Below are 18,436 nucleotides of genomic sequence, written 5' to 3'. Positions count from 1 at the left end.
TTTACTTATTACTACTGGTCTTCTTCTGGTCATAATATCCTTATTTATTTATTTATTTATTTATTTATGCATTCATTTATTTATTTTACCTCACAGATGTTTCCAAGCCCGCTTGATAGACCTTTGGTTTCTTTTGTTGGTTTTAAATACTACTTCCTCAAAGATCTAGTGGAAGAGTGTGAAATAACTAATGTGTTCTGTCATTACTGCAGGGTGGCAAGTGTGCTGCACAGCTCCAAATGAGTTCTGGCTAAACATCGGGGGGAGCCAGACAGGTGGCTCATTGACTGATTCACTGGCTGTTGAAGAAAACAGCCTTCAGACTTCAGTAAAAGGACTTTTTCCTCATTTTTTTCTTCTTTTTTTGTCTCTGACTGAGAAAAGACTGGCAGGGAGGCGAAGACAAAGTGTGCAAAGTGCTGTGGTAAGCCGGCAGCGAGCAAACTCTAACTGGAAGGAACCACAGGCAAACAAGGTGCAATCAGCAAAGGGTAGCCACAACAGTTTGCACATTGGCACACAGAAATGCACAGTTTGACAAAGTAGGAAGGAAAACTGTGGGCTTGTGGTCGTGTAGCAGCTACAGCTTACATTGCAGCCAAATTCTGCAACAGAAAAACCTGAGGTCATCCAGATTAGTTGAGATCTACTTCCACTGTGGCCCGCTGCACACGATGCCACGAGAGCAGAGCAAAAGGGTGCACTGAAAGGAGTACAGTCTATTGCACTAATGGATGCTACCCATGTGTTTTGGGTCTGCTTAAAAGCCTGGGGAAGTGATTGAAAAGCTGTTTGATATCTGCTTTGCTGTTTGCTGTCGCTGTCCTTCTGCTCTCTGAGGCCCGGCACCACGATGATTACTGTCATTATGAGTGAAGTTGCTTCTTCAAGTGATTCATCTTGCTCCAACAGCCTGATCCCGTCACTGTTGTCCTCCCAGACACTGAAGATTTGACTACCTTTTTTAAAAAAAAAAAAAAAAAATCAAATCTTCATGTTCCACGTGGTTTTGGATATCTGATTGTAGGCTTGTTGCTGTGCACTCTTGTATATCCGTGTCTGTCATGTGGAGAACGAGAAATGGAGAGAGATTCAGAAAGGGAATGACAGAAAGAAGAATCAGCAGGACCTCAGGAGGAGGATCGGTTTCATGTCTTGTTTCTTATCCTCTTTCTCAGAGTTACCCTGTTTTCACATCAGAAATGTGTGCAGAGGTTTGTCTAGATTAGGCTATATCATGTTCTCCAAACAGCTGCAGTTTCTAACCAAAGCAATTTATGTAGGTACTGTGATTGGTGCAGGTGATGGATATTTTAAAGGTTCGCTTGGAATACTAATGCACTTGCACTATACTTTACCGTACGGAATTCCATATCTGTTTGTACCTGCAGTTCACTAATCATTTTTATCGATGAAGCTGTGCAATTTCCAATAAGCAGCGAAAATGAACCTCCTCTGACATTAAAGACCCCCTCTGGCAATAATCTGGTTTTCAACATGTTTTTGATATGGTAGATGACATAGCATGAGAGAAGTAATCAGTCAACGCTATGGCTGAGCATTTCCACCTTGAAACTGGAGTGTACTGATTCAGTCGAGATTTAGATTTCCAGGTTTCATATGCAACACATGTAAGGAACCAAACCCATGAACTTACAGGGTGGGGTTCTTTCTGTATAATTATCCTACTTCAGAATTAGTTTTTGTTTTGAATTACTGCAATATGTGCCAGTGTGTAGAGTGAATTTACAGTGTTTGTCCCAAGTGAGCTGGTGTGCTTGAGCTGCAGTGACTTGGGAGGCATGCATGGAGAGAGGTCGTGAGTTCATCGATGTGCACTTTCTAGAGGAAACAACAGCCTAGTGTTACATCTAAGCTGCACGATATATTGTTCCAGCAGCAACATTGCAGTGTGCACAATGTAATTGTTACATCATTGAAGTGTGCCAAATACCTCTAAAACATCATGCTACAACTTCATTGTCTGCTTGCCCAGCCATATCTCCTTTATATCTCCTTACTGACAGATGGTGTATGTGGGTGTGTGTATGTTAGTATGTTTGTGTGTGTGGGTATGTATGTCTGTTCGTATGTCTACGTATGTGTGTGAATGTATATGTGATTGTGTATCTGTGTGTATATTTGTTGGAGGGTGGAAGGTTTCGGGTTTTTCACAGTGTTTTGTATTGTGTTGTTTTTGTTTTTATCCTCTGTGAGGCACTTTGTGTTACTCTACTTTATGAAAAGTGCCATATAAATAAAGTTGATTTGATTTGATTTGATACAAAACAAAAACTCACACATTCCCCATTTTTCTAATCTAAGAAAGAAATGTGATAGAACATACGTCTGGCCAAAAAAAAAAAAAAAAAAAGTCGCCACCCGGATAGCAAATAGGTAAGAGCCTTCCACTGGATTAGTACTGCAGTGATGAATATGTTTTAGCAGGCAACAACTTATTGAACTCTAACTGATGCAGTGAGGAGCTTCTCATTTCTTAAGACACATCCTGTGGTCATGGAAAGGATGTTAATCTGTTTAAGAAGGGTCAAATTACTGGCCAGCATCAAACAAACAAACAAAAAAAGCAACTAAGAAGATTTCTGAAACTACTAAAACCGGGTTAAGAACCGTCCAACGCATTATTAAAACCTGAAGGATAGTGGTTAACCATCAGTTTTGAGGAACAAATGTGGTAGGTCATGTAGTCTAAGGAGTCCAGATTTACCCTGTTCCAAAGTGATGGGTGCATCACAGTAAGAAGAGCTGTGAAGTACTCATCATTGCTAGTGCCTACCCCCCCTGTCTATGGGGTAACCCATATGATCTGGGGTTGGTCAGGTTTAGCAATGTTATATGCCCAAAGAATGAGGTCAGCTGACTACTTGAATATACCGAATGACCAGTTTTTCTTCCCTGATGGCATGGGCATGTTCTGAGATGACAATGCCAGGATTCATGGGGTTCACATTGAGAACGAGTGGTTCAGGGAGCATGAGACGTCATTTTCAAACATGGATTGTCCTCCACAGAGTCCAGATCTCAGCCCCACTGAGAATCCTTGGGTTGTGCTGGAGAAGACTTTGTGTAGCGGTCCGACTCTCCCATCATCAATATAAGATCTTGGTGAAAAATTAATGCATCTCTGGACAGAGATACAGTGGGTACAGAAAGTATTCAGACCCTTTGAAATTTTTCACTCTCTGTGTCATTGCAGCCATTTGCCAAAATCAAAAAAGTTCATTTTATTTCTCATTAATGTACACTCAGCACCCCATCTTGACAGTAAAAAACAGAAATGCAGAAGTTTTTGCAAATTTAGTAAAAAAGACAAACTGAAATATCACATGGTCATAAGTATTCAGACCCTTTGCAGTGACATTCATATTTAACTCACATGCTGTCAATTTCTTCTGATCCTCCTCAAGATGGTTTTGTTTCTTTATTGGAGTCCAGCTGTGTTTAATTAAACTGATTGGACTTGATTAGGAAAGGCACACACCTGTCTATATAAAACCTTACAGCTCAAAGTGCATGTCAGAGCAAATGAGAATCATGAGGTCGAAGGAACTGCCCAAGGAGCTCAGAGACAGAATTGTGGCAAGGCACAGATCTGGCCAAGGTTACAAAAGAATTTCTGCAACACTCAAGGTTCCTAAGAGCAAAGTGGTCTCCATAATCCTCAAATGGAAGAAGTCTGGGACGACCACAACTCTTCCTAGACCTGGCCGTCCAGCCAAACTGAGCAATGGTGGAAGAAGAGCCTTGGTGAGAGAGGTAAAGAAGAACCCAAAGATCACTGTGGCTGAGCTCCAGGGATGCAGTCGGGAGATAGAAGAAAGTATGACAAAGTCCACTATCACTGCAGCCCTCCATCAGTCGGGGCTTTATGGCAGAGTGGCCCGACGGAAGCCTCTCCTCAGTGCAAGACACATGAAAGCCCGCATAGAATTTGCCAAAAAACACATGAAGAACTTCCAGACTATGAGAAATAAGATTCTCTGGTCTGATGAGACCAAGATTGAACTTTGTGGAGTTAATTCTAAGCAGTATGTGTGGAAAAAACCAGGCACTGCTCATCACCTGCCCAATACAATCCCTACAGTGAAACATGGTGGTGGGAGCATCATGTTGTGGGGGTGTTTTTCAGCTGCAGGGACAGGACGACTGGTTGCAATTAAAGGAAGGATGAATGCCTCCAAGTACAGAGATATCCTGGAGGAAAACCTCTTCCAGAGTGCTCCGGACCTCAGACTGGGACGAAGGTTCACCTTTCAGCAGGACAATGACTCTAAGCACACAGCTAAAATAACAAAGGAGTGGCTTCAGAACAACTCTGTGACCGTTCTTGACTGGCCCAGCCAGAGCCCTGACCTAAACCCAATTGAGCATCTCCGGAGAGACCTCAAAATGGCTGTCCACCAACGTTCACCATCCAACCTGACAGAACTGGAGAGGATCTGCAAGGAAGAATGGCAGAGGATCCCCAAATCCAGGTGTGAAACACTTGTTGCGTCATTCCCAAGAAGACTCATGGCTGTACTAGCTGAAAAGGGTGCTTCTACTCAATACTGAGCACAAGGTCTGAATACTTATGACCATGTGATATTTCAGTTTTTCTTTTTTAATAAATTTGCAAAAACCTCTACATTTCTTTTTTTTCTGTCAAGATGGGGTGCTGAGTGTACATTAAAGAGAAATAAACTGGACTTTTTTGATTTTGGCAAATGGCTGCAATGACATGGAGAGTGAAAAATTTGAAGGGGTCTGAATACTTTCCGTACCCACTGTAAATGCTGTGACATTGCAGAAGCTTATCGAATGATGCCATGGCAAATGAGTGCCGTACTCAAAGCTAAAGGAAGCCCAACAAACTATTAGAGTGTGCAACTTTTTTTTTGGCCGTGCAGTGTAATTTACTCTGATTTAAGGGTTGCTGCTGTTGTTTGGTTGTAAGTGTGTTGATATGCAGACTCCATGTGTGCACAACACATAACAAAAACAACAACAACAAATAGGAAGATTTGGTTTTAGTTTTGGATTAGTTGTAGTTGAAATATTTCCATAACATTATTTTGTTTTGCAACCTAATCTTCTTTTGGTTCTTCCTTGGTGGTTCGATGCCATCACAAAAGGCAACAAAACTAATCTATTTAATCACTTAAATCAGCCCTATAAAGCTCGGTATGATCAATGCAAAGCCAGATTTGAATGCCATCCAAAGCAAAAGAAACATTTTGGATTCCTTTGCAACTGTTGCATTGTAGGAGAAAGGTTCTAAACCGTATGCAATAACTTCTAGCTCATAAAATACATAATACCAACTAACACTGTTAAAAAAGAGGGTTTTAAAAACACGAAGCAAAGTCTACATAACAACAGACAATATGGTGAACATGATAAATGCTGTCCTGAGTGCACCAGGCTGCAGTGCTTTGGCTACAGACTACATCTTGCAGTTCATAACTTTTACCAAGTGGTTTTCATATTTTAATATATACTGCAGAAAAACAAAACACTGCAATGTCAGTTTTTATTTTCCAATATCAAGCAGTTATTTTCCGATATCAAGCAATCCTAAAATAAAGGGATTATTTTAATGGGAAGAAACAAAATTACTTGATGTTGATACACAAAGTTGAGTTTTTAGGGGTTCAAGCAGCAGTGTTAGGTATCATTGTTTCATGGCTAAAATGCTGTTTACTCATGAATACATCAGTAAAAATAATCCTGCTATGTGTTTATTTGCATTAAGCTTTCAAAAGGTTTTGCTGCTATACTTTACACTGTTGTATTTTTAGTTAATTGTTCATTAAGAATATGGCTGGTGATACTCTGTGTTTTTCTTGTTATCAGCAAGTCACCTGAAAATACCCAAACTAACACTGAATTGATCTAATTAGCAAACACTGTGTACCTCAGAGCTTCATTGAGCCAAACCTTTCCTTTATTACCATCAGCACCCAAGCTGAAGTTAATTTTGACTCCCTCTCCCCTTCACATGGTCCTGCTGCCAGAAATACTCATTAGAATGCTGAAAATAGTCCCTAACACTGCTGCTTGAGTAACACTAATACAAATCACATTGCCAGCTGTTTCAGGACATTAAAAAGGAAGCTATACTAATACACCTTGGTTGTCTTTTCCTAAGATTTGTTGATGAGAAGGAGGAAGATGCATAACAGTGCCAACCCAGGATGCATCTTTGCAGGAGTTTTCCCACAATGCGTAGCAGCCCAAAATAAGGTGTTTGAAGGTAATGAACTCGTCACTCAGCTTGGCACCATCCACCGTCAGAACAAATCAGTACACCAGTGAGTTTGTCTTAAACACAGGAGGCTGATATGCATCTCACTTGATAACCTTATCTTTCTGGGCTGGATGCTGGTAAAGCTGCTACTGCAGCAAACCAGATTTCTAGATGTTCTGTTAATGTTCTGCCTTGTTCACACACAGCATCTTTTGTTCCAGTCATAATTACACAATCGCTCTCATTATGTCTTCATTATTCTGTGGTTTCTGTTCAAATTGCCTATTTTCATCTCATTTTACTATGATTTCATTTTTATTTCTTCTTTAATCTTTTATTCACCTGATTGTATTTTGAATCAAAAGCACTTTGGTCAACATTCATTTTTAAGTTGCTATATGCATAAACAGGTTTGACAAGCATGTAGGGAATTGCAGATGCAGCGTTTACACACACTCGTGCAGACAGAGTGCAGTGGAGTCCAGTTGAATCACCAGGTTTTTAGCTAATGCACCTAACCTCATTTTTAGTGAAAAAGGGAGCAGCTAAAAAAACATTAAGGCCAATGTTTCAACCTCAGTGAATACCTGCACCGCAGCAGAAAAAGGGAAAAGGGCTCACTCAGCATAGCTACATGGCTGCAGGGACCAGAAATTGAACAGAAGCTGTCAGGATTATCCATACATATTTTTATACTCCCCAACAATACGCCAGGAAAAAGCAACAGCTTTTGCCCAAAACAGTCAAATTCAGAGGCAGACTGAGTCAGCAACACAGAATAATAAAGCCACAATACACATTCAGCAAGTCACACAGAAATCCAGGTGTTAGATTTGAGCTCTAACAAAGAAGTGCCATGACTGTAATGGCATTTGTTAACATTTGAGATACTAAATTAAATCACATTTTCTTTTTAGTCAAAGCTCGACTTGACCTGTTTTATTTTATTTATTTATTTATTTTTACAGTAAATCCAATCAAAGTCAGTGTGTGTAAAAGGAATCAAAAACAAGCAGCTGATTGTGTAAAACTAGTCAAGCTCGATATACAACTGGGAGTTCTCAGTTCATTTCAAGGTAGATTTGATGTCAGCGACACGACAGGAGAACATGGTGTAAAATCTGAAATACTGTATATTAATGTGGCTTACTTCACTCGGCTGCGCAATATATCATTTATTCCTCTTGTCAAATCTCATCTCTTTTGGAGTCTGTCACATATTTTTTCAGGGACAGGAAGGATTTCAGGATCCCTGTGATTTATGCTTCTGTCAGGCTGCACACATGTTTATGTCTAAGTGAGTTTGAAATGTAGTAAAAGTTTGTCATCGTTCTGTGACTTACTCGGGCTGCAGATTAGAAACGATTTGCCATTTCATGTGGCTGTTGATGTTCATGGTCCAGAGTCATTTTCTATTGACAGAGCAGATAGCATCACTAAAAAAAAAAATCAGACATGGATGTCCAACAATTGCCGTAACTTTCCTAAACATTGTTTAATGTTTGACATTTGTACCTGCTGCTCCTGACTTTTTTTTTATTCAAATGTGGCATTTAGTAGTATCTACAAACACTATTGTAACAAATCAGGAATCTTGTACTCAACCGTCTTTGATTTGCTCCAGACAGTTTTATCATAACCGATAGATATTCAAAATGTAGTCTGAAATTTTAGCCTCATATATTAAGTGTTTTCCTAGATATTTTGTTTTGAAAACTGCCGGTTGACGTACTTTGAGGAAATTTTTTCACATGTTGAAATTTTAGGCTGTTGGAGCCTAAAATGTTAATCTTATTTCTCATAATGACACTGATTTAGAATAAACAAATAGATCAATTAGTCTCTAATTATGGTTGAGTTGAAATTTTAAAGAAAAATTTAAGCCATCATGAAAAGTCACATCTTTGAGCTCACAATAACAAAAAAAAAATCATAATGCAGAAGGCAACTAGTGGTATTTTCTGAACCATATGTCACAATAATACAAAACAAAAAATATAGAACACTTTTGAAGATTAAATACTTGATTACACAAATGAAACAACGGTTTTTCTTGTTAAACTTGCATAGCTGACTAAGGTCTGACTAATTTTACCATCAAAAGAGTCTAATCCAAGTACAGCAGAGTTCTGGAACTTCAAAAGTTTAACACAATTGTTATTATCAGACCATTTAAAGTAATTTATTGTCCTTAAAGCTCATCTCTGAGTATCTTTTTCCCCCTGAAAATGATCCCCTCCTGGCTAAAAATGCCATAGATGTACCTTTACAACATTGCTTCCTCCAGATTAAGCCCATTTCTGAAGTGCCATCCAGTCCTTCCACCCACAACTGCCCACTCTCTGCAGCTCAAACACACCAGCTCAGCTGTGTGAACACTGGAAAACTACTCCCAGATAAACAATAGCAAGTCTTAATATTGGTTTTATTTAACCATATAAATGGAAATCAATTCTGAAGAAGAAGAATGAGACAGAAAGCTTCACTCTGCAAAACGACAGGATTGATACCTTAGATTTGTTTCACTCATGATATGTCTTCCAGCAAATAATAAAAAAACACCATATGAACATGTTAACAAGGTAAAAGACTTGACGGGGTCCAGCAACCTTTACAGCTGCCTAGAAGGTGAGAAAAAGAGCAGAACAGCAGAACCTGCAGAATCTGAATCATTAAAAGCACCTGAGGCCTGGATAGTGAATCAAAGGCCTGAAACAAGTGTAATGATCATTCTCCGTTTATATTTTAATGAATTTGAGTATTTTTCTGATTCATCACATGGAAATTATTTCACAGTTCTCTCAGCAAAAAAAAAAAAAAAAAAAAAAACACAGAAAGATGACCACAGAACAGCAGCAGCACAGCTCCAGACTGTGACTATTTATTTAGTCATTATTTGACCAAATTTGACTAAATTTCATATTTATGATCACCAGAGTGACTTTGTTTCACTCATTATAAATTCTCATTTTATTTAGAGTGAAAAAAACAGGAAGGACAATTGGTTAAAGAAATTCATACAAAACAACGACAAATGTCTTGTTTTGTCCCAATATCTTCAGGTTACTGCCATAGAGGAGGAAAGAAACCAGAAAATTTTCACACCAAAGAAACTGAAATCACAGAATATAGACAGTTTTATAATAAAACTTTTAAAACTAATAAATCAAATAGCAAAACAGTTGGCAATATATCATTGCAGCTGTCATTTCAAGTAATTTTTTGAGCATTTATTTGTTTTATGATGGCTAAGGTCTAGAATAATTAATTTTTACCATTTAGAGAGGTGATCATCATAACAGTGTTACATGAGGACAGTTATGCATGGTCTGGTCTGTAAGCATGGACATTTGGTGACAACTAAGGAAATTTTTCATTTTTTTTTAGAAAGACAAGATTGTTTTAGATCCTCCTGTGTGATTACAATCCCAATTATTTTAGGAAGACACACAAAAAGACAAGAAATCAACAGGTAATCTTGTGATAAAAAAAGGCAAAGATCTACTTTTTCTGCAAAAATGGTTCAATCTATGTGGCTGAGATACTGCAAAGCAATAAATGCCATGTGCTGCATGTACTGTTTATTGGTTTGGCCCAACATTTGTGAGAAAAGCTAAATTTCAAACTGTAAAGCACAACAGCGTACAGCATAAACAATGCAGGACAGAATGTACTGATACAACTTCAGCGCCTTTAATTTATTAATTTTTGTCTCTTCCAATGCTACTTCACTGTTTCAAAGGCTCATCAATTTCTCTACTCTGAGGCCAAAATCTTTTTATTTTTTTTGTTTTATTCTCTTTACCTTCAATTCGTTTACTTCTTCACTTTTTCTTTCAAAATAAGAAAGCAAAATGTTTGTTCTGTAAATTTATTAACATTACATTTATCACTTGTACAGGTCTAATGGAAACAAATATAAAGTGTGTTGCTGCATGTCCATTATTACCATTTTTTGTAGTAAGCACCAGTGGAAAAAGTGTCTCCCATTTACAAAGATGGAAACATCAAATCGAGGTCAGCTCTGCCTCACACATAACTTTAAAGATAAATCACTTGTGATAATTGTGTACTATTCAATTATTGAGCTGTTTGTTTTAACACTCCTTATTCGACCCCTCAAATATGGTGAAGTGTCCGGGGTCAGAGGAGTCACCTAGAAATAGATAAGGTGGCTCATATCTAGTTAGTAATAGGAGGTTAGACTCCTCAGCAGCACGATGTTGCCGCTGCATCAACAACCACGACAGAAGGACTGACCCCCAATAAGGACCTCGAGATAATTAAAAGACTTGACTGCCCTCAGAGGTCTTAAGTGTCCTTATTCTGATGGAATGCTAAAATCATCCTTACATAAACACTCTGCAGGTTCCAGCAGGTGCATGTTGCAGTACGTTTTTTTTCATCGTGTGCAGTAGGACTTGTGTATATTACTGGCCCTTTTCTTGAGTGATTCCACCAATTTCACACATCAAAATAAGAGTCCTATTTATGAGGAGGAGGCAGCTGGTGGGGAGAGCCATAGTATATCTCTTGTTTCTTTGGATGACCTGAAGTCACAAAACATAACCATACTGATGTTTTTATAGCATCATTGGGGTTGTCTCTGCATCCACATGGAAAACATAAATCATTTTTTCAAGCTGTATATGTGCAACCATGATTGACTTAAATTTAAAAAAAAAAAATCTTTTTAAGTGCTTGAACGCCTCCTGTACAGACACAGTAAGAGGACTAAAGCGGCTGTTTTTCCTACGTGGGCTGTGTAGACATTGTGTAACTAAAACATGAGGACGATTATTTTTTGAAATCTGTGTTTTGTAAGTCCCTTTACCTTATGGAAATGTGGTTTTAAATCACTTGGCAACCTCTGTAAATGTTTGTGTTGCAAAAAAAATTCGAAAATAGTTTCAAATGCTCATTAATTTCTCAACTCTGAGGCCAAAATCTATTTTTTTGTTTGTTTTATTCTCCTTACCCTCATTTCATTTCTTTATTCATACATGCATTTTATTTATTAATATGATTATTATTAGCCTCGTCTTCGTGGCATTTTTCCTATATTCGTCCTAAAGGGTCCGAGCACCGAATGGGGCGAAGACCCTATTGACACTCATGGGTTTTTTCTACTCGTCGTCGTTCTTCTTTTACCAGCAAATTTCGAGGCGTAAAATTATTCAAAAATGTGTGAAAATTTGCATACACATCAGGACTGGCAAAAAATTTGATATTTCAGGGGAATTGCATAGGTGTGAGCCAAAATTACTTTATAGGACCACTTGGAAAATTTGCAACATCTACTACAGGCAGCACATTTCACCTACAGTTACCAAATTTGATAGGCATATGCAGCATGTCAGGCTGAACAAAAAAAGTCAGTGACAGCAATATCGTAAATCCAACAGGCAGCCCACCATTTTGAATTGACTGCTTCAAATTTGATGATTTTTGCTCGTTTCCAAGAGTGAACTCCTCCTACGGCATAACTCCAAATCACCTCAGATTTGGCCAGTACATACAGCAGGCCTTAGTGATCAAAAGCTGTCAAAATGTTTTACATAAGTCTAAGGGTGTGGCCACGGTGGTCTAGTTTGATCCTTCGCCATGAAACATCAGGTGCTGTGTAAATGCCCTGAACATGCTCCAATCTGCCTTAAGTTTTTAATGTATGATCAGAGTCCTGCTCTGATTACATCCATATGATGAAATACATTCACAGTCATAGCGCCATCTGTTGGCAACAGGAAATTTTTTTTTTTACACTTTGATGTAGTTATGAGCCCATTGCCCATATTGATCTCAAATGTGGGGACATAGGACATAAGCCATAAGATGCTGATGATGATTCACAAAAAAATGGTGACTAGTCATCAAAAGGTGTGTCTGTGGCGGTGCGGCAAATTTCGATGTCTCGCCATGACTACTAGAGTGTTCATACCTCAGCTGCTGCACATGATCCAATCTACCCCTAACTTCACATGCTGGACACCAGGCCTAGTCTGAAGACATCCACACTCAAAAATTTAGAACTAGTTCATAGCGCCACCTATTGGTAAAAGGAAGTTTGAAGCAGTACATTTGCACTTGCCATGGCCCCAAACTTTGTCATATAATTCTGGAAATTGGTCAGCTCGCTCTTTAGCCTTTGGCAATGCCACAGTGTCAAGATTTTGACTTTTGATACAGCGCTGTATATACAGGGTGGGGAAGCAATGCACTGTTGCCATGATAAACAAAGCACTTTTTGACAGGTTTGGAATGCTCAAAACCTCACCAAAACTATTACTAATTACTATATAACACACGTCACTGTCAACCAAGGAAGAACACTGTATGGATCTCAGCACTGCATGTGGCATAGCGCCCCCAGCATTTTTAACAAATAGCCCCCACAGCATGTTTCATTAACATCCACAAAGTATGGGAGGCATATCGAGCACATCAGGATTCGCAAAAAAGCCTCTTGGAGTCACACCCTAAACCCAACAGGAAGTCTGCCATTTTGAATGAAGTGTGAGATTTTGTGTTATTTTTCTCATTTTAAAGAGCTATAAACTCTTCCAGGGTAACTCCAACAGATCTCAATTTTGTCCAGTATATACACCAGATATTAGTGATAAAAAGTTATCAAAATGTTCTACATAGGTCTGAGGGTGTGGCCATGGCAGCCTCCAGAATTTTGATGCTTAGCCATTAAGCGTCAACTGTTGTGTAATTATCCTCTGCATGCTCCAATCTGCCTCAAACTTAACATGTCTTATCAGAGTCCTGCCCTGATCACATCCATATGCCAAAATACATTCACAGCATGTGCCATAGTACCCCATGCAGCATTTTCATAAATAGCCTATGCACCAAGTTTAACTTATGTCTACCAAATTTGGTATGTATATGTAGAACATCAGGGCAAACAAAAATGTATCTTGGACCCATACTCTAAACCCAACAGGAAGTCCACTATTTTGAATTTAAGGTCAGATTTTGGGTATTTTTGCTCATTTTCAGTGATTAATTTGTCACAGGCAATGTCTCCAAAAGATCTCAAATTTGGCCAGTATATACAACACATCTAAGGCTGACAATCTGTAAAAAATCATCCGCATCAGTCAAAGGGCGTGGCCATGGTGAATGATAGAACTTTGATACTTCTCCATGAAAGTAGAAGTGCTGTATAAATCCCCTCTACATGCTGCAGTCTGACTCAAACTTTACAAGCTTGATCACAGTCCTGCCCTGATGACATCCATTTGCCAAGATCCACTCACAATCATATCACCACCTGCTGGAGAAGAAATTACATGTTTTCACTTTGATGTACTATTGTTAGCCAGTTGTCCATATTAATGTTCAGTATTCTTTTATCCTCTTTACACTGGCTTCCTGTTATTTCTGCCTCTTTATATTGGCTCTCAGTGTGCTTCAATTTTGACAAACTGCTTCCTGGTATATTTTATCCCTTTTCTATCGGCTAGCAGTATTTTTCAGTCTATTTAAACTGACTCAAAATACATTTTAGTCTTGTTATATTGGCTATCAGTATGTTTCAACCTCTTTGTACTAGCATGGATGTTTTGTCCTCATTTTTAAACACCAAGTTTAGCTTTACTATTTCTGTGACTTGTCTGTGTCATTTTGACTCCCTATAATAAAGCACATTGTAACTCTGAAAACAGTCTATGTTCACGCAAACTGTTTATACAAACTTTGTGATATAATATAATCCTTGAAATTGGTCAGCTACGTCTCCACACCTTCACTTTTGTTTCACACCTTGACATGCGCAATATCCCAACGTGCGTCGGTGTGCGAGGACCCTTTTAACACTGCTTGCAGCTTTAATTTCTTTTATTTCACTTCTTCTTAATTGCATATTTTATTTTTTTACTGTTATAATTGTTATTGTTAGTCTTGCCTTTATGTTATTCCCTTCTATTTTATTTTTTTCACTTGTTCATATTTACATGTTTACTATTATTATTATTATTAGTAGCCTTGTCACTATGTGTTTCCCTGCTATTTTATTTATTTTCATTAATTGACCTATTTTTATTTATTTGTTTACTATTACTATTGGCCTTGTCTTTATGATTTTACCCTCTATTTAATTTTATTCCATTTGTCCTTATTTATTTATTTATTTATTTATTATTATTAGACTTGTCTTTATGTTTTTCCCCTCAATTTTCTTTTAATTCACTTTCTCATATTTACATATTTATTTACTATTATTATTATTAGCCATGTCTTTATGGTTTTACCCTATATTTTCTTTTATTGTTATTTTTCTTTAATTCTTTAATAGGGCATTTTTGGTGCTTTAATTATTATATCTAATGTTGTGCTGATTGATTTTGTAAAACTTTCCCCATGTCTAACTTTATTTCTCCACTTTTCTTGCCCATTTGTAAAGCATTTTTTAAGATTTGTTATTTTAAGGTGAGTTTGTCTGATCAAACTACTTAAAATAATCCATTTACAAAGATATGAAACAGAGAGCAAAGTGGAAAAAACTGCTTGATAAATAGCTTGAAAAGATTAATTGATTATTAGAATTGTAGTTTTTCCTGTCGACAAGCTGGCTGGTAAACTACAACAAACATACATGGTATCAGTTACTTCCAGACCCTGTTAGGAAGCACTAAACAGAAAGAGGAGGTGGGCTCATGGTGCTGAGACCTGGTTCAGACTGAGAGCCAACTGAGGGGATAAGTACTCTGCTCCAGCTCCTGCTGTTCAGTTTTACAGCCTCCAACTCCTGAGAGCAGCTGTGAGCCTGTTCAATTTAGGCCAGACAGATGGAGACAGTGTTTGTGGAGATTGCATTAACATATCCAACCCCAGCGAGGGACGAGGTTTTGGAGGGAGGACTGACGAGTCCCTTCAGAAAGGAAGGAGGAGACAATGGGAAAAAGACAAAAGCTTAGAGCTCAATAATTTTTCTCATTACCTCAACTCATTTTCCTTCTCTTTCTGTATCTCCTTTTCTCTCTCTCTCTCTCTCTCTCTCTCTCTCTATCCTCTTGTTTTTAATTTCTTTTGTCATTTTGCTGCTCTTCTCGCTCGCTATCTATCAGGAAAAAAATGGTTGTAGGCTGATGGGAAGCAGCCATGTAGTGTGGAGTACCGGCAGCTTCACAGCTGAGACGGCAGAAGGTGAGAGGCAGGATTCACTTCTCTCCTGACAGAACACAGATTCTGAATACCAATGACGGCACTTCGTCACACAGCGAGATGACGCTCTGCACCACCACCAACTTTTGATAGTCTCACGTAATTTGGATTCAATTGGCGGATTTGGTGACTTCAGATTCGAACTGAGAAACTTAAAAGCATTCTTGATATTTGCTATACATTTCCTTGTATATGCGGACGATGGCATCTTAGCTCTAAGGGGGGCATTAAATCATGTTTGGCCATCGAAAAGTGTTGTTGAGAGTGGTTAAGAACTAAGAAAACAAATACCATGTTGTTTTCTATTCTCAGAGCCGTAGCACAGAAGAAATAGTAAGAGAGAGCGTAAAAGTGGTGCTTAAAGCTGCAGTAGGGGGCGCTAGCCAGCAGGCAATGGAGTAGGTCACATTTTTTGGTTGGCTCCGCATAGAAAATGCATTAGTCTTTTTATTTGACAATTTGAGTAAGAGTGAAACACTACAGACTCATCTAAGACAGCATAATATCATATGGGACGGCTTTCTCTTTGAAAAACTGCGGAAGTAGGAGATACTCCATCAGGTCCTGCAGCTTTGTTGGGGCGCAGCCTCTTCAGCTCTCCCCAGACCTGAGCTGCTGTGATTGTCATGGGAGGTGTTATGGGGGGAGGGGTGGTGTCCTCATCTGTGTTGGTGTTGGCTTGTGGGGGAGTGGGGGCTGCTGTGTTTATAGGTGTGGATGGGTTGGGGTGGTCAAACCTGTTGAAGAAGTGGTTAAACTGGTTTGCCCTTCCCACACCCCCCTCAGTGGAAGCACTTCTCTTGGAGCTGCAGCCAATGATGGTCTTCATCCCCTCCCACACCTCCCTCATGTTGTTGGTCTGCATCCTTTCTTCTATTTTCCTTCTGTACTGCTCCTTTGCCTCCCTGAGCTGGACTCTGAGTTCCCTCTGTATCTGCTTGAGCTCTGACGTGTTGCCATCTTTAAAGGCCTTCTTCTTCTGGTTCAGAAGGCCCTTTATGTCACTCGTTATCCAGGGCTTGTTGTTAGCAAAGCAGCGTACAGATCTAACTGGGACCACAGTGTCCATACAGAAGTTAATATAGCACGTGGTGCAGTCAACCATCTCCTCCATGTCCTTGCTGTGAGACCCCTGCAGTGTTTCCCAGTCCGTGGTCTTGAAGCAGTCTTTCAGGGCCTGCTCGGCTTCAGGAGACCACTTCCTGAATGAGCGTGTGGTTGTAGGTAGCTTCCTCACTCTTGGTGTGTAGTGAGGCTTAAGCAGGACCAGATTGTGGTCTGCTTTCCCCAGTGCAGGCAAGGGGGTGACTCTGTATGCATTCTTCACGTTTGCATACATCAGGTCTAAAGTCCTCCTCCCCCTGGTGTTACATTCCACATACTGGTGGAAAGCAGCCAGTGTATTGTCCAAGGTGACATGGTTAAAGTCTCCAGAGATTAGCACAAGGGCTTCAGGATGCTGTGATTGAAGTTTAGCTACAGCGTTGTGGATGACATCACATGCAGCCTCTGCTTCGGCTCGCGGGGGAATGTAAACAATGAGTACAATGGCGTGGCTAAACTTCCTGGGCAGGTAGTAGGGACGTAAGCTCACAGCCATGAGTTCAATATCCCTGCAGGAGATGGAGATTTTAATGTTCACATGCCCAGGATTGCACCACTGTTTGTTCACATACAGTGCGAGTCCGCCTCCTTTGCGCTTCCCACAGGCTCTGGTGTCTCTGTCCGCTCTGACTGTGCTGAAGTCCGGTAGCTCCACGTTAGCATCTGGTATGCTATCTGTAAGCCACGTCTCAGAAAAACACAGTAAACTGCACTCCCTGAAGGTCTTTAGGTTCTTTGTCAGAGCAGCCAGTTCGTCGATCTTGTTTGATAGTGAGTTGACGTTTCCCATGATCATTGAAGGCACTGGAGGCTTGAATCTCCACTTCTTTGCTAGCCGCTTAGCTTTTAGCATTGCGCCGGCCCTGCAGCCCCGGTACGGCTTCCTAACGTCCACAGGTAAGCAGGGAACCACACCGATGTGAGACTTTGCTCTCAGAGCGAGTAAAAAGTTCCTCGAATAAGTGAGTCTCGGCGTAGAGTAGACCATATCCATAGGATAGAATAATACGTTCCAGTAGAAAACAGAAAGGCAAAATACAAATAAAGAATAAGAGCACACTGAGCTGCTGCTGGTGAAGCTGCCACTTGTGTCGGCGCCATTGAGCGTAACGATGTAATGTAGCTGAAGGATCTCCAAGTACACCTGTCTCTGTGTCCAGATTACTCCAAGAAGTACTAAAGATGGACAAGGATGTGCTTGTTGACAAATCCCATCTCACTCCACAAGGGAAAAGAGCAAATGAAAAGCCCAGAGCGATCACAGCGAAATTACACGACTACTAAAGATAGTGTCGATGTCCTCCGTGATGCGCGGGAAGCTGCTGGCCCACTTCACCACAACGGTTCAACCATTTTTATTTTTCCTGACTACCCACCAACTGTGGTCCGCGCCAGGTCTGCCTTTAATGATGTCAAAAAGCTTCTTCAGGGATGACAGGGAGTGCGCTATGGGCTCTTCTATCCGGATCGGCTGCAGATCACCCACAACGGCAAGGAAAAGACTTTTGAGGACCCAGCGAAGGCCACAGCATATGTAGAGGAAAACATGTGAGGAGAGACAATAATTACCAGTAAAATTGCCCCGTTCTATTTTGCATATTTACCATTTCAAATTGGTTAGTGTCTATATGCATTATCGTTGCAGAATGTTTGAAAATCTTACTAAGTTTATGGCACTGGGGCATCGATGTTTTTCCTTTCCAAATTTTTTTGTGGGATCACATATCTGTTTCATTTGTTACACTCTCACCAAAACAGATAGCTAATTAATGCAATCATTTTTAAAATATGTATCTGAATGTACATATATGTGTATGTGAATGTATGTATATGTATACATATGTATGCATATGTACAGAGCATTACAACAAAAAGACTTATCCATATTCAAGTTTTATTTGGAGCTACCTG

General features: G+C 39.6%; 1 protein-coding gene across 1 annotated transcript in view; it reads right to left on the bottom strand.

Moving 5' to 3' along the window:
• Nucleotides 1-18,436, bottom strand: part of sema5ba (sema domain, seven thrombospondin repeats (type 1 and type 1-like), transmembrane domain (TM) and short cytoplasmic domain, (semaphorin) 5Ba) — a 393,180-nt gene that overhangs the window by 81,067 nt on the left and 293,677 nt on the right.

This window comes from Acanthochromis polyacanthus, chromosome 14, assembly GCF_021347895.1.
Source record: "Acanthochromis polyacanthus isolate Apoly-LR-REF ecotype Palm Island chromosome 14, KAUST_Apoly_ChrSc, whole genome shotgun sequence".
In the NCBI taxonomy this organism is placed as follows: domain Eukaryota; kingdom Metazoa; phylum Chordata; class Actinopteri; family Pomacentridae; genus Acanthochromis; species Acanthochromis polyacanthus.
Note: the sequence above shows the minus strand (reverse complement) of the source record. Positions and strands in the feature narration are given on the sequence as shown.